Here is a 15224-nt window from a genome sequence, read left to right as displayed (position 1 = left end):
CATAACCTATGAAAAATTGCATACAATTTTTTTTCTCCAAAAAAAGGAGTCCATGACTCTCCCCCTCCCTCCACTGCACCACCGCTGGCACCATCACCGATTCAAATTGACACATCTAGAACAACTGGAATTGAAAAGAGTTGGACGGCCATGTACAAAAGTTAAATTGGATGATAAAAAGTGCAAGGCCATATATAAACGTTATGAATATGCAAATCCTAGGCCGGCCAATTTCTTTTGCTGGTCTTGTGATGATGATTCTAGTTTGTTTCTATTTGTTTTCTTGTTTATTGTTGCTTTGTTGTGGCCATCAATGGTCTCTTTAAGGTTTCCAGTGCAACTGTAACTAATTTTGACAGGGTTTCGATTAAACAATTTATGTAGTGTGTGATTTTGTGGGAATGCTTGATCTAAAGCCTCGAGGAAAGTTTTCCTGACATTGGTGGCAACACTCGTGCTGTACGGTGGATATATTTGCTCATCATATGCTGTACATTGTGTGATATTTTCGCTAAGTTTCTACACAAACTGTAGTTATTCATGGTGAAAAAGACTGCAGGAGAGGTAAAAATATCTGTTATTAAAATATGAAGATTTAAAATCCACCTTGCTGAATTTGTATTATTATGAGTTGTGTTTATTACATATATAAAATGTTATACATAAATGGAAATATGAATTTTGTAATTTTTAATTTTTTTAATACATTTTTCAGTATTAAACATATTTACAATAAAATTGATAGATAAAAATAGAAATAAAAAAATAGAAACTATGGTACAGTAAAATGAAAATTAATTACAAACATTAGCATTGTATAAAAAATACTTGGAAACATAAATAGCACAAAAATATGAGTTCTTATAAAAAAAAATAGAAAATGCAATTATTAATAAAAAATATCATAGATTATTATTAAAACTATTATTACTATTAAAACTATTATTTTGCACTCTAATATAGAAAAGCACCCAAAAGACAGACAATTACAGTAATCCGCTATTAAATATCATTTCAATAATCAGCTCTATCATGATTTCTCAGTTTATCAGCAAATATTTTTTATCTTGTATTATTCAAAATTCACCTCTCAAGCAGAAATCTACAAATAGGTACAGCTACATACATTGTGAAATTATAAACCAATTACCCTACTTATCATAATTATATTATAAATTAGTTAAATACATTGAAATTATGTCGGTTTGTTCAGCATAGAGCTTACATCACTTTCTCTCCACTTTAATTGAATTATTTGCTGTCAAGACATTACATCTTAATACTAGTAAATGCTAAGACGTGATCGCTTCTTTAATCCCGGCCAATGACCAATGCAATTTTTTCTCTTTCCTCTTTGGTAATTTTTTTAATTCACAGATAATTGGCCTTGGTGGGGATATTATTATTGTTAGCAAATTTTCTTCCTGTGTCTGTACAATAATTACCCACCACATACCAGTCTCAATATTCTGATTTGTCACACAAACTATAACAAATATGTCATCTCATGGCTAACATATAAAACAGAAAACAATGCAACAAAAAGAAATTACAGTACTGTAAATTTAAATGCCTATCTAGTTGATCCAATTTCAGCAATTGAGTAGTGGGCATGACTTTGCTCTTACCAGCTGTGTGAAAGACATATATTTTTTTATCAATTAGTTGACTTTTCTAATTTTTCATTTTTTTGTTCATTTTTTACACNNTCTTGTCATCAGACAGTTCCAGGCCTTTCTACTGTCAGCCATCAATCTTCGGACCCAAAAATGAATAAGAGTATTTTATGGTTTTTAAAATTAAAATTTGTTTTAGGCATATGTCTTAGAACATTAGAACAGTTGAAAGGGTTCAAACATTTTGATAGGTAACAACATGGCTACACAGCTCCTAGATCCCACTGTTACCCATCAGAAAGCAGAGGGCGTGTGTCATGCATATTTAGTCGAGGGTGACTATACACAATCCAGTGAGCAGTGTAGTATTATCAAGCTGGTCATTCAACCTTGAGAAAGGGTTCTGATAGCTATCGAGAAACACAAGTTTATTTCCAATTATAGTTTCAGCAAAAATGACAGTTATAATCATATAAAATAAAGTACTTATAAGCGACAATTTTTTTTGTTTTTTTTTGTTTTTGTTTTTGTTTTATTTTTGGTAATTAAGTGTTATTTTTAGAATTGTTTGTAAATGTTGCATATTGATTGTGTAAGTTCAATGTCAACAGCTTTTGGGCTGCTTGTTGTGCATGTTGTGTACCTGAATAAATAAAAAAAATGAATAAATTAATTAATTAATATATAAATTCCTTGCATTATGAACCTGGTGACTAGAAAAAAATGCCTGTATGTAACACATGCTCAGCTCCATGTTGCAGCTACAATATTAAACTTCAACTTTAACATTGAGAGGCCAAGTCTTAACTAAATACACCAAGTGCTCTCCCAACATAAGTATTTCTTTTGCATTGCTTGAAAGTAGGATTCAAAGTCAACAAGGTTTTTATAAAATTTTAAAAGACATTGTACTTTGTGCTAAAAATAAAATATTTATGCTTATTTGCTTCATAAATTTTAAAATGTACATAAGAATGATTAATAATTACACATTATGAATTTGGTTGGCTATGAATGATGTAAGAATTCTAAAAATGTCCACATTGTTGTTACAATGACAAAGAAACTTAATTACTGTGAATTTCCTGGATCAGTCAGCTCAGTACACTTTCCCACTCAGTTCACTTGTACTTTGTATCGCTTCCTCTTAGTATCAACAACTAGGATTTGCACTCATTTCTAATCCCCATTCGGTGGACTGGGTTTGAAGGTTTCTCTTGTAAAATGATTTTAGTTTGGCTTTATTTTGACCACATTTCCTCTATCGTTCATGACTGTCAGGTCTGAAAACCACACATACTGTAATTTCAATCAGATTTCAAACTTGTATCTTATTGTTTTTCTATATTTTTTATGCTGACAATGCCATAACTAGGATGTTGTATCAGATGTGTTGAATGTGTATATCTTAAAGATGCACTGTCTGTCATGAGCATACATAATCAAAATATTCAATTCCATATTTAATTTGCTTAAATTGTAATTTAAAATCAATGTTTTAGTTATAATCTATTTTAAAAATCTCATTTATTTTTTATCTACTGTATTAGAAAGTCCATAATTATCAATCAGGCAATTGCATTCAGTCAAAAATGTTTATAGTTATTACAGAAAAGCCCCCTATTAAATATATACCTTAGTCAGTGGTGGATCTAGGGATGGGGGAGCACCCCAAAAAACACCTTTGTGACCTAGAACCCCCTTCACTTAATCATTGAGCCCCCATGCCCCCCTCCCCATTTCAAGACTCCTAGATATGCCAGACCTTAGTAACATAATTAAAAATAAGGTTAAAGGGAATTCATTATAAAATAAAACATTAATTAAAATAGTCTCCTGATTGCACTACCCAGTTTTACACATAGTAAATCTAAAAGAAGTAATAGGGGCAAATCCAATACTTTCACAATACATCTAATTACAATAATTATCAATAACATACAGTATCCTATAAAGTAAAAAACTATATAATTATGAATTTTCAAGTAAGGGAGTGGACTATTATTAAATCGTTCTATTTTGTAATTATAATGTTTGAATTTATTCAATTTCACGCGAGTTATTGTTGTGCTACTCTTAGATATGGGAAACCTATCAATGAATATTGATTCAGCAGCCAAAACACCATGTAGTTAGATATCTCACAAGCCAATATTGGTAAATTCTATGTTTTCATATCTTCACACAGGCCCCCGTATATCCCAATTATGACAGGTCCCCAGTATTTTCCTAAACAATTTGTGTTGAAAGAAATTGAAAGGTGTTATGTGTCCTAGGACACATTGGCGGAGAAAGATGTGTATTTTTAATACATTATTAGCATTTTGTATTTGCAAAGAAAGGTGCAATAAATATTACCATTGAACTGCATAAAATCATAGGTCAGGTCAATAACTACTACCTGATGGACTGATGACATTTCAATGCAGATACATTAGCCGCCAGATTTTTTTTTTGCTGCAGTAATACCACATGTGAAAAGCTACGTTCCTACCACATTCGTCTCTACCCTTTATCATAAACACACTACAACCCCACTCCCCCGCCCCCGAAAAAAAACTATGATAGTAGTATTAACAGGCTCTAAAACTAAGCACTAAATTAGTATAGATATCCATATTTAATTGTAATAAATATTAAAAAACTAAAATAATTCATTTTCAAGATACAGTAGTTAGTATCTCTATTATTACAAATATCTCTAAAAATATTGATAGTTATTGATTGTTCTATAGATTTTACCGAAACAATTTGAAATAAATTCTAGTCATTATTTTTGTATAGAAGTCTCTATTTTGCAATCCTTTAACTCCACGCTAATGTAGACTTGAGAGGCTTATTTATTCAATTTCAGAAACTCATAATCTTTAAAAATTATATAAGGCTATCTACAATTTTCACTAACTTCAATGATCTGAAAACCGGAAACGCTGGCGTCCAAGCCTGATAGGCTGACATAATTTATTGGTTTAAAACAAATTTAACTACTGGTATTAAAAATTTATTATACCACTTCCATGGTTAATGATGTACAATCTTTCTCCTACATAACATTTTAAAAAATTGTATTGAAAAGTGGGAGGTTGTACATGCCCATAGGACTGCCTACTTTTAATTTGTCAAGGGTGCCCGTCTTTTCTTTTATCTTGAGAATATTTGCATTATATGCACATGGATTTGGAAAAGAACAGTAAATAAAAGAAAAGAATAACAGAAAAGAAAGATAAAGGAAAGAAAAAGAAAATGTAAAAGGGGGAAAGAAGAGGAATAGAAAAAAATGGAAATATAAAAATAAAGAAAATTATTGAAAAATAAGATGAAGAAAATAATACAAATTACAGTGACTGGAAATAAAAGAAATGAACAACATAAAAAAAGGAAAGATGAAATAGAAAAAGAGAAGTAGTGAAATAAGAAAAGGAAAGAAAACATATAAGCAATATCATAAACTAGACACAACCCAAAACTATCGACAAAGAAGCTGACACATACTGAATGCCCAACATATCAGAGAAGCTATATGGATCTGGAGATGAGGAGAGAAGACTATGAAAAAATAAAGTTCAAATAACAAACCTTAGAACAAATTGATACCTCAATTCATTTGTACCACTATCCATTAGAATTCTTAATCAAAATATCTAATAAGCTTTCGGACCTAATTAATATATTTATATTGTTGTTGTTTTGTATTAATCCTGCACTTTGTTTTGCGAAGTGATGTACCAACTCATTTTCTGAAAGGACACAAATAAAGAGTCTTGTATCTTAAATGAAGGCACCCATTAGATGACCCCGTCATTACACAGAATTGGCCCTCTATTGGTCGATCGTTGTGTGTAGTGTCAGATTGTCATTCTGATGAAGCTGGCTATAGTGAAAGGACAGCAAAATTGTCAAGGCTAGTAAAACTAAGTTTGTTGGTTTGAAAAAAAAAATTCTAATACATATCATACGCAAATTCCAAAGAAAACAGTCAATCATGACGTTTCCACTGTAACTCCTAATGTTATTTTCCTACCCCGAACCATGCCATTAGTGTACAGTTTGCTTGACCTTTTTCTGGTTCGTTTGCAAAAGGTCAAATCTAATAGTACTGTATGTATCGGGTACCACAATGAAATCTAGGCTAGTGTTTTACACCTAGCAATACAACATGCGCCTGCGGAAAGAAAGGGCAGACACTTGCCCAATAGTTGCTGTTTGTTGTGGTAATTGAAAAAATTACTTTCGTAGAACCATGGAGTTGTTTTAGACCGCAAGGAAATTCACTTCAATTTCAAAATAATGTATGAAAGATTAAGGAATTCTTAGAATCAATTGACCCTAATAAACTAAAGAAACTGAACATTTAATAAGAATATAGACCAATTTTAAAGACTTAAGGAACAAATTGAGATGCAGGCAGGAAGGCCACCAAGGCCCTAGCCTAGATCATAGCCTAACCCAGATGAAATCATTAAAACGATTTTACCTATCTGCACCAACCAAAAAAGCGATTCATGTAATGCTTGAAGAAATTTTTATTTTTTTGACAAATATCTATCAAAATAGTAAACTTATGACAACTAATTGCTTATAAGTAAATTATATTATTAAACTGCCTTTTTGAATAATTTTTTTTTTTCATTTATTTTTTGCAATAAACAGTGGAAATGGTCTGCTTTTGCATAGGTGGGACAGAAAGCAAATTCCTGGATCTTCCTGCAGCACTTGACACCTGAAAAATTTCAGTGAGGTTAGTCATTGCAAGATGTACTGATGAAAACGTGTCCACTCTGCCAATCCATTTTTGTCTCCATCAAAATTCCTTTCCTTACAAGTAATTGAGTATTGTTTATAAATTTTTAAGTATGTTAGCCCTAGTCTTTAGACTATAGGTTTTCAAGACATTTTGTAGGGTAGCAAATATTTATGGAAAACATTATTTTAATAGATGCATGTATCACCAGTGGGATATTGTTGTCGGTGGCTATGTTAACATGTGATCTGACTGCCAGCCTTGCTTTCTGAAATATCAGCAGAGTGTGTATGAAGCTTTTTGTCTGAATAGTAATAATCTTTGTTAACTGTAATCATAAAACTTTTTTACCCTGCGGGTATTGTCACAAGTAGCCAGGGAGGGACATTAATATAACTATCGCAATTGTCAAAGCTTTCGTTTTGTTTTGTAATCTGGTATATGTTCATGAAGTATAGTTAACATACTTTGGAGTATTATTGTTTTTATTTCGCACATTATTATTGCTTCATTAATATGTTTTTTCATTATTTATAATGTAATTAACGCACTACCCAAGGCAAGATGTTGTACCACAATGTATATTCCTATTCCTGTTTAACAGGCATGCAAAGTTGATTCATTTGACTTCTTTCAAGTTGACATTGATTTCCATGCTTGTTTATATCAACCAAATTTATAAGGAAATTTAAGGCCTCATCTCTTGGTAAATTCATGTTAAGAATTTAATTTTAAGTTAACTAGTAGTCATCTTGTAGGACCTTAGCTAGTGAGGATGTTTTTAGTGGAATGATCCATGGTAACATGTCTTTAACAAGTCAAAAAAATTCTTCAAAGTGCGCCTTATAACGTGCGCGCAAGCGTGCGTCAGAATTTTAAAATGCTCAAAATCACTTTTTGACTAAATAAGAGCATGTTTCAGGGCATTTTGAGCATTTCAAAATGTTTCTACATTTTCGTACTGACGGAAGCCAGGAATTATGTTTTTTTACATATTTTGGGTTCCTGACATTGTTTTCACAAATTTCCATTCTTTTCAGTCATCTTATGGCCAATAGCAATGCCGTAGGCGCGCATCAAACATAGGGATCTTTGCGCGCGTTTGTGCCGATATACAGTGAAAATATGCTAAAATCAGGCCTATTTTCAATCAGTTATAGATCCTTAGGATGAAAGGTGACCCCCAATTTTTATATTCTGAAAGCACATGAGTTGTAAATATGATTTTATAGATCATAATGGCTGATCGTACATTGTGACGTCATCATATTGCCATCTGAATTCAAAGAAACAGAATTTTATCTATGACGTCAATTTTGAAAATACGCATTTGAGCGAATTTCGCTTGTCCTTGATTGATCGTCTCCCAACTTTGAGTATGTTATAGCTCAGACAATTCTCTTTCATATACTGTATGTGACTTCTTTTTACATTTTGATGATGTCATCACGGTCAAAATAAATGTTTTTTCTGACCCCCACCCCTCATCTTTCTTTCCTCAAAACTTTACGGATGATCAGAACATAGACGAACATGATTTTGAAAATCCAAAAAATTATGTAATGCGCATATAAGACGACCCCACGTTTTTCGATTGTAATTTGCTATTTTAAAATTCGTCTTATACACAAGAATTACAGAACAATTTAAATCCATCCAAACGTTATTGTTGTGAATGGCATTAGAAACTTTGTCGCAACCTGGCTTTCGTCTTTTTTGCTTTATCCAAAAATTTACCAATGGCTCCTGTTTAAGTTAATCAAAACAGAAATGCATTCACACGATAAATGTCAAGCTAAGCCTGGCTGGGTTTCCTTAAGAATCGCTGCACTATCGCTACAGTTTTTTAGTTTTTTACTGCAATCGTTGACTAGCATAGCAGTCCCGACGCAATCGGGAAAACTCAACGATACAACCAACCAATCCGCATCAACAAAAGCTGTGGACTAGCGTGTAGCAATTATGTGGACACCAAGCATTACTTACATGTATCAGGGTTTATGTTGTTTTATTTCTTACCATCAATTCTATTTATATATCCGAAGTGATTGCGTGACCAATCAAAATTTGTGGAACGGAGGTTTATGTAAAAAAAATTAAACAACAATTATTCACAAATTCATTACATTCATGCACTATAATAACTAATACAAATTTGTTATTATAATAAAATAGAACCATGTCTAAATACGCCAAACTGGTGCGACACTTGAATAAACTAAGAATACTACTGATCACATTGGAAAATACAGGTGTAGTCTCATGGTTACGAAATACAAAATAATTTGAATATGGTTACTTGCATGGCCTTCAAGCATAAAAGTAATTCTCCGGCACAACTTCCCAAAATTTTTTAACAGTTGTATACCTAACCATCTAGATACCAGTGACAGTTTTGACTGGAAAATTACTGAGGATAATTCTGGGTAAGGAAAGCGTTGATTGAATTTCGAGATACTTTGTCTAGCTCATGAAAATAGAGGTACGATACACTACACACAGTGGCTTCTAATACCATATTCAAACTAGCATTGGATTGCGAATAATTGTAGCAATTGCACCCTATCGCAATTCACAATCGTGTGTGAAAGCTCACCAATAGTAGTCGATCAGTAATCGATATCGAAATTGTTACAAGCAGCGATTGGGTGCTACAATCTTTATCACACTGATTAAAACGGAATCCGATCCAATGAATAACAACAAATTCCACAGGCACTGACTGGCTGAAGTCAGTCAACATTGGTCTAGCTGCCAGAGGTCTAGGCCCTATAACCATGTTGACATCCCGTTCCAATGTAAAGTTGTGTTGGTCTGAATGCACTCATTGATTGTGATGAAGAGCAATCAGTTTTGGATTATTGTAGTACCAATTACTTCACAAATGATTGCAACAAAGTGTAGGGTAGGGTATATAGCCTCCTCATATTTATGACAAAATCAAAGTTATTCAAGATGACAAAGCCATACTGCATAGAGGTATACTCTCTTATCATCATGGACAAGATGGTACATATATTTCCTTCACCACGTATCTTTATTGTTTGAAACATGAATGTGTTCTGTACAGTGAACGGAAATAAGAATGGGTTGATGTACAGATAGGTGTTAACATGCGATTCTGGAAAATTATATTATGGAATTCAACTACCGTGTAGTGTTTAACATGTCCTTAGAACAAAAATTGTACACAGGATTCCTAAATATGCAACCAAGCAACAATTAAGCTGTAAACCTATTTGAAGCAGTGATGTTCGCTCTATTGTAAATTCCACTTGCAATAGTGCCTACAGGCTAAGTTAGTATAATTACGAAACAGCCAGTAGGTTTCTTCAATGTTCTACATACAGTACTCCCCCATCACTTTCAAACAATATTTCACAGAATGTTCTTTTAAACTATAATTTGAATGTGTAATATGACAGAAAACATGAATGTCTTCAAAACTGTGACACACTTTTTTACACAATTATATTTTTCATTGACTTAGTTGGGTAAGTTAAGCTATATTTCTACAAACTGAATTTAAGTAGGGCAATTATTACACATACAAGTTCAGTACATTATGGAAATTCATAAGTTTCATACATATATGTATATCAGTGATATCAAAATAACAGCATGCAGCCCTCAAGCTCAGGTATAGAAGCTCCTTCAAGTTATTAGAAGTGACACGGTAACAGTTATGCATGCACAAACAGGGGTAACCAATCATATTTCCACTGTTTGAATGCAGGACGTTTATGAAACATCTCTCTGAGGGATGAATTACTCAATCATGCCTTATAAACAATGCCTGTTTTTGGCAGGATTAACCATATGCCAACACCCCTACATGGGTGCAACTCTACACCCCTTGGGACGAGTCACTCTGCATATGCCCAAGAAATCCTTAATAAATGAAGCATCTGTAAACAAACCATTAATCTTGCAGCATTCATTGCCAGAAAGTGGCAAAAATATTCAAGATGCAATTAATTATACTGCCACTGGTGTGGTATCTAAAAGCATCTGTCTACAAAATGGATGATTGGTTTCAAGCTTATGATGAATCTATCTATCTCTGGAATGCTAAATCAAAAAATGCCCCGACAACTTTATGATCTCACATCTCTGTAAAACTGCTATATGTAGTGTCCATCACACCACAGATGACAACCAAGACTCAATCTGATGGATAGATCTTTGACAAAGATAGTTTTTCAGTCCTTTCTTTGCTTGTCCTACATATTCAATAATTATTTTCAAAGACTTTGACACCCATTTGATGTATGCACATGTATTAAGTATTTCAATGCCAAAGTCAGATGGATGTAAATTGTTCAAGATTGATACATCTTCTTATTACTTTTATGGTTATGTAAGTGAGTAAAGCACATCATGGACCTAGTTCTGGCCAGATTGTTTTTTTTTTTTTTAAATCCACCCTATCATGTAGAAACATGCCTCATGTGTTTCCAACATATTATCTATATTATAATTACGCTCATTTCAAAAGCCTAAAATCATAATAGAAACCCGAAGGCCTAAATAAACATCTCTGATTCAAAACCTACTGGTGTGAAAAACTGTAACAACATAGGTCATCGAAGTCCCGATTGCCTGAAGCGATATCAATCCATATTTCAGATTAATTGTGGGAAAAATAATGAATTTTACTAATGTTTTTCATTGGATCATGTGTCTTTTACTGGACTAAATTGTGGCGTTTACATATTTCCGCATTCTGTAGCCATGTCGCAGTCGATTTTCAAGGAACAGTTGGTTAACAAACCCAGCTGATTTTTATAAAGCACTGTTGGTTTTTCAGGGTTCTCAATGAGTTACAGTAAAACTTCCTCACCAAAATATGTTGTACGCCTACCTATTGAAAATCATGTTAATTTTAATTTAATCGCGGACTACAGCGTTTTCCAAGGAAAATTATGGAGCAAATACAAGATATTTTCCCATACCAATGAGTCAAATACTGTTTCATCTCATTTAATTGTTTCTAAATATTATTATGTTATGAAAAATGATATGAATCTGTCTCTATCAAACCATACAACCTATCATTTTTTAGTGTCATATTGTCCTTTTCATCGAAACTAATTGCAACGTTCACATACTATAGCGAGCGAACCCTTTAGTTGTTATTATTATTATTAGGTATCAAAACGAAGAATTAAGATTTATTTATTTACAAGAAAAACGTCAAAATATACTTACCGGTTCCAACAATATGAAGTTTGCTTTCCAAAAACTTCAGCTGTCACCAACTGCTTTTGATGACACCAATTGGTTGGTTGAATCGGAGGATGGGGGCCCTTCGCAATTGCGACAGGATCTCTTTGGTCCACAGTATCTATAATCTGCTTAAGTGGTAGGGGCTACAAGCAAGCATGTATGGACATTATGTGGAGGCCATGAATTACAAAGGTCACGGCCAAGGTAATGGCTGAATGCACTAGAAAAATTTACATGAGACACAGGTCCTGACAATTTATGAGAGACCGGTGGAATAGAGGAAACCTTGGGAGCATTCCACCCTGGCGCCTAAAAAATTATCCAATTTCATTTTTTTTTTGAGGAACGTTTTTTATGTCTATTTTACCATCCAACATTTTTATATTTATTTATAACTGCAATTAACGAATCTAACATGAATATGATACTTTTTGACTAGGTAAGAATTGGATAGCTGAGTGGTCAAGGCAAGGACACCGCAACGTACAGCCATATCGCCGCTGGTTCGAGCGGCACGCTCGTCTATGGTTCTGGAACATGTCTTCTTGGATACGGACTATCCATAGGCCCAGTGTACACAATTTGGCTCATGTGCACTTAAAGAACCCAGTACATATTTCGAGATGAGGGGTTTACCCTGGTGTACTAGTCTATTCAGCCCCTGTTGTGGACAGAAGGGAGTAGATGGTACCAGTTTACCAGGTAGCTCAGACATGAAGAAGCAAGTTACTGTAGACGGAGCTAGTCCACACCTCGAGCACTGAGACCGTTTCAGTATACTGTAAAGCGCTATATAAATTGAATTACATACATTACATAACATGTAAAATTAAACCTCACTGTTTTGCTTTTCCAACAAATCAATTTAAAAAATAAATACTTTTTCTTTAGAACACTAGAAGGTGCATATATATTATTATTATTATTATTTTATTTATGTTTTACAAATAGAGTGATATACGCATCAAATACAGCAGAAAAAATGAACAATATGAAGGGTGGCTCACTGGGCCTTATATCCAGGTAAAACTCATATTTTTGTGTATACTCTGTCAAGTGTAGACGAGAAAGAGTGCTATATAAGTACAGTAGAACCCTTCATTTACGTACAGGCAGACGGGCCCAGAGGCGTTCGTAAAAATCAATTGTACGTAAAATCGGGGTTGTGTGAAATTTCCTATGTATTTACACTACCGATATGCTAGACTGGGCTAAGGTAGGCCTGGACTTCGAAAGAAATTCAAAATAACGATTATAAATGTACAGTACTATACATACTTGTTAATGTGTGTACAAACTTTATTAATAGGCCTATATGACTTATCTTCTAGCTTAAGAAGAAAAACAGCCCTGTGGGCACCGCAACGGGCGAGTAACGCAACGTTTTTCACTCGATCCATGTGCTTGTGGCATCAAATAAATACCTGTACAGAATAACCCGGAAACCAGGGGTTCACTTATTAAAAGAAGAGCGCTGATTGGTTGTAGACACTGCGCTTGGACTTTATTTCTTTTTTTTTTTGTATGCAATACGATTGTTCTACGCCTACATTAATATTTATACTGAATATCGATATCGATATGCCTACAACTTACGCATTGGGCGGAGTTTTCTCATGGCTGCAGACATGAAGTATGATCGTCGTCTTGAATGTCGGTGTATTTAAAGCGCACTATGTGCGTTTTGTATTTTAGTACAGATCACTGATAGTGTACAGCAAACCGTCTAAGACCGAGTGAATAAACTCCAGCACACGCCTAACAATTAATTCTTAACACGCTGTGTGTGTTTTGTACATGAAATAGGAACTTTATTTATGACAACAATGACATGATTTCACGTTTGTAAAATCGGGAATTCGTAAATGAGGGGTTCTACTCTACTGTATCAGCAGTTATTTAAACTTTGTGCACTGGGTATTTCCAAGAAACTATGTAGATCGAAATATCCCATGATGGTATCATTTGTGTTCTCAAATACAATATTCCAATTTAATTTTGTTTTGGTTTAAATATTTAAAAAAAACAGCAGTGGAAAAACAAGCCAATGGGAAGGGGCACATCCCCCTCATTCTCCCTCCCTGGATCTGCTCCTGCCAAACAGAGAGAGCCAGATCTCCCTGGCATACGGTGCTGCTATTTAACCCCTTTCCTAACTGATGCCACCAGTATTTCATGGTACAGAATTTTATACACCCATGGTATAAATTCCCATTGCGCATGCCTTCAGAACCCCTACGGATAGGTTATCTAAACACGATTCTCACCCCTGCCAAATACTCTAACTTGGCATGCCAGCTTCTGGTCTGATGAGATCACTAACATTAATAGAAATTCACTGAATATTGAACCAGTTTTACATTTCTTGTTTTCCAACTTCCTTTATTATCATTATATCTTTTAACAGCATGTATACTACTATCTGACTCTGTTGTTTGCATGATAGTGAAAATGTTACCTTTCAGAGTCTTCGTTTTTCCCTGAATGATGCTGTTGTGACAACAGCGAAAGCTCAGACTCAAAAAAACGAAGACTCTGAAAGTTAACATTTTCACTATCATTATATCTTTTATTAATATTTTATTCATTTCTGTGTTTTGTATTCTTGTTCTGGAGGATGTAGTATGGGGATATTTTGTGCTGTTATCATTTAAAAACATTACATTTTCAGAACCTCCAACAAACATAATTGATTGATGATTAAAAAAAAAAAAACAATTTCCTGACCAACCTATCTATTTCTTGGACAACACATTCATTTTGTAGTTTCATGTGGAAATATCAAAAAATAAAAGTTTTGGGCAAATATTCAAATCACGATGACAAAAATGTTGGTAATGAATTTTCCCTTTAGCAGCATAAAGGCATCAATCATTTCAGGCAGATGTGAAATTTTAAAAATTGTTGCTTGTCAATTAATGTACAAGATCCTTGCTTAGCACTGCTTCTCCAGGTGATATATTTGTTTCACATTGTTGGATCATCTGCGTTTGCCATTTTTACAGGGGATAAGTCAGCATAATTAGTCATACTTATATTAGCGAGATTACATTTTCTTTAAAGTAACTTAAATTTATGATTCGTTAAAAATATGTACAAGTTGGGGGTTGGTAACACACTTTTACAGTAAGTGGGACAATTTTACTGAAATTAGGACTGTTATAATTAATGATATACTGAAAATAGACGTATAAAATAATATCACCACATTGATTACGATACTGTAATTATATGAGAATGTAACTTAAATACAGTATTACTGAACTTGCATTCAATAACTTTGTAATGAAAGCTTCAATGTCTTGAGCAAGGAGAATTCAATGATTTATGTAAAACTTAGTAATTTTTCAAAAGCTGCTTCTGATATGGGTCGAGCATTTAAATTGATGAACTAAAAAATGTGTCATTTTTCACCCTCATCTTGTGAAAAGTAGGGCACTAAGTTTACAAACATTTATAAATTAAGCCTTGGTCATTTTCACATTAAATTGAGCTTAAAAATGTTTTAATAATTAATCTGTAGGGCAGAGAAGCTGTAAACTTTTGAAACAAATTAAATAGAAATTAATCAATGATTTGAAATAACTTCATGTTCATGTCAATGTACTATTTAAAAAACAGTAAGAAAACCATGTACA

The 15224-nt window shown here is 33.5% G+C and overlaps 1 long non-coding RNA gene across 1 annotated transcript; it reads left to right on the top strand.

Annotated features, from left to right (window-relative positions):
* The first annotated feature begins 252 nt into the window (after positions 1-252).
* LOC117112057 lies at positions 253-12171 on the top strand. The gene is made up of 3 exons (XR_004445966.1): positions 253-564; positions 6267-6354; positions 12026-12171. It is a non-coding gene; the product is annotated as an uncharacterized LOC117112057 (long non-coding RNA).
* Positions 12172-15224: the final 3053 nt, after the last annotated feature.

Source organism: Anneissia japonica, unplaced genomic scaffold (assembly GCF_011630105.1).
Source record: "Anneissia japonica isolate Jap-2015-1 unplaced genomic scaffold, ASM1163010v1 scaffold699_len907043_cov185, whole genome shotgun sequence".
NCBI lineage: Eukaryota > Metazoa > Echinodermata > Crinoidea > Comatulida > Comatulidae > Anneissia > Anneissia japonica.
Note: the sequence above shows the minus strand (reverse complement) of the source record. Positions and strands in the feature narration are given on the sequence as shown.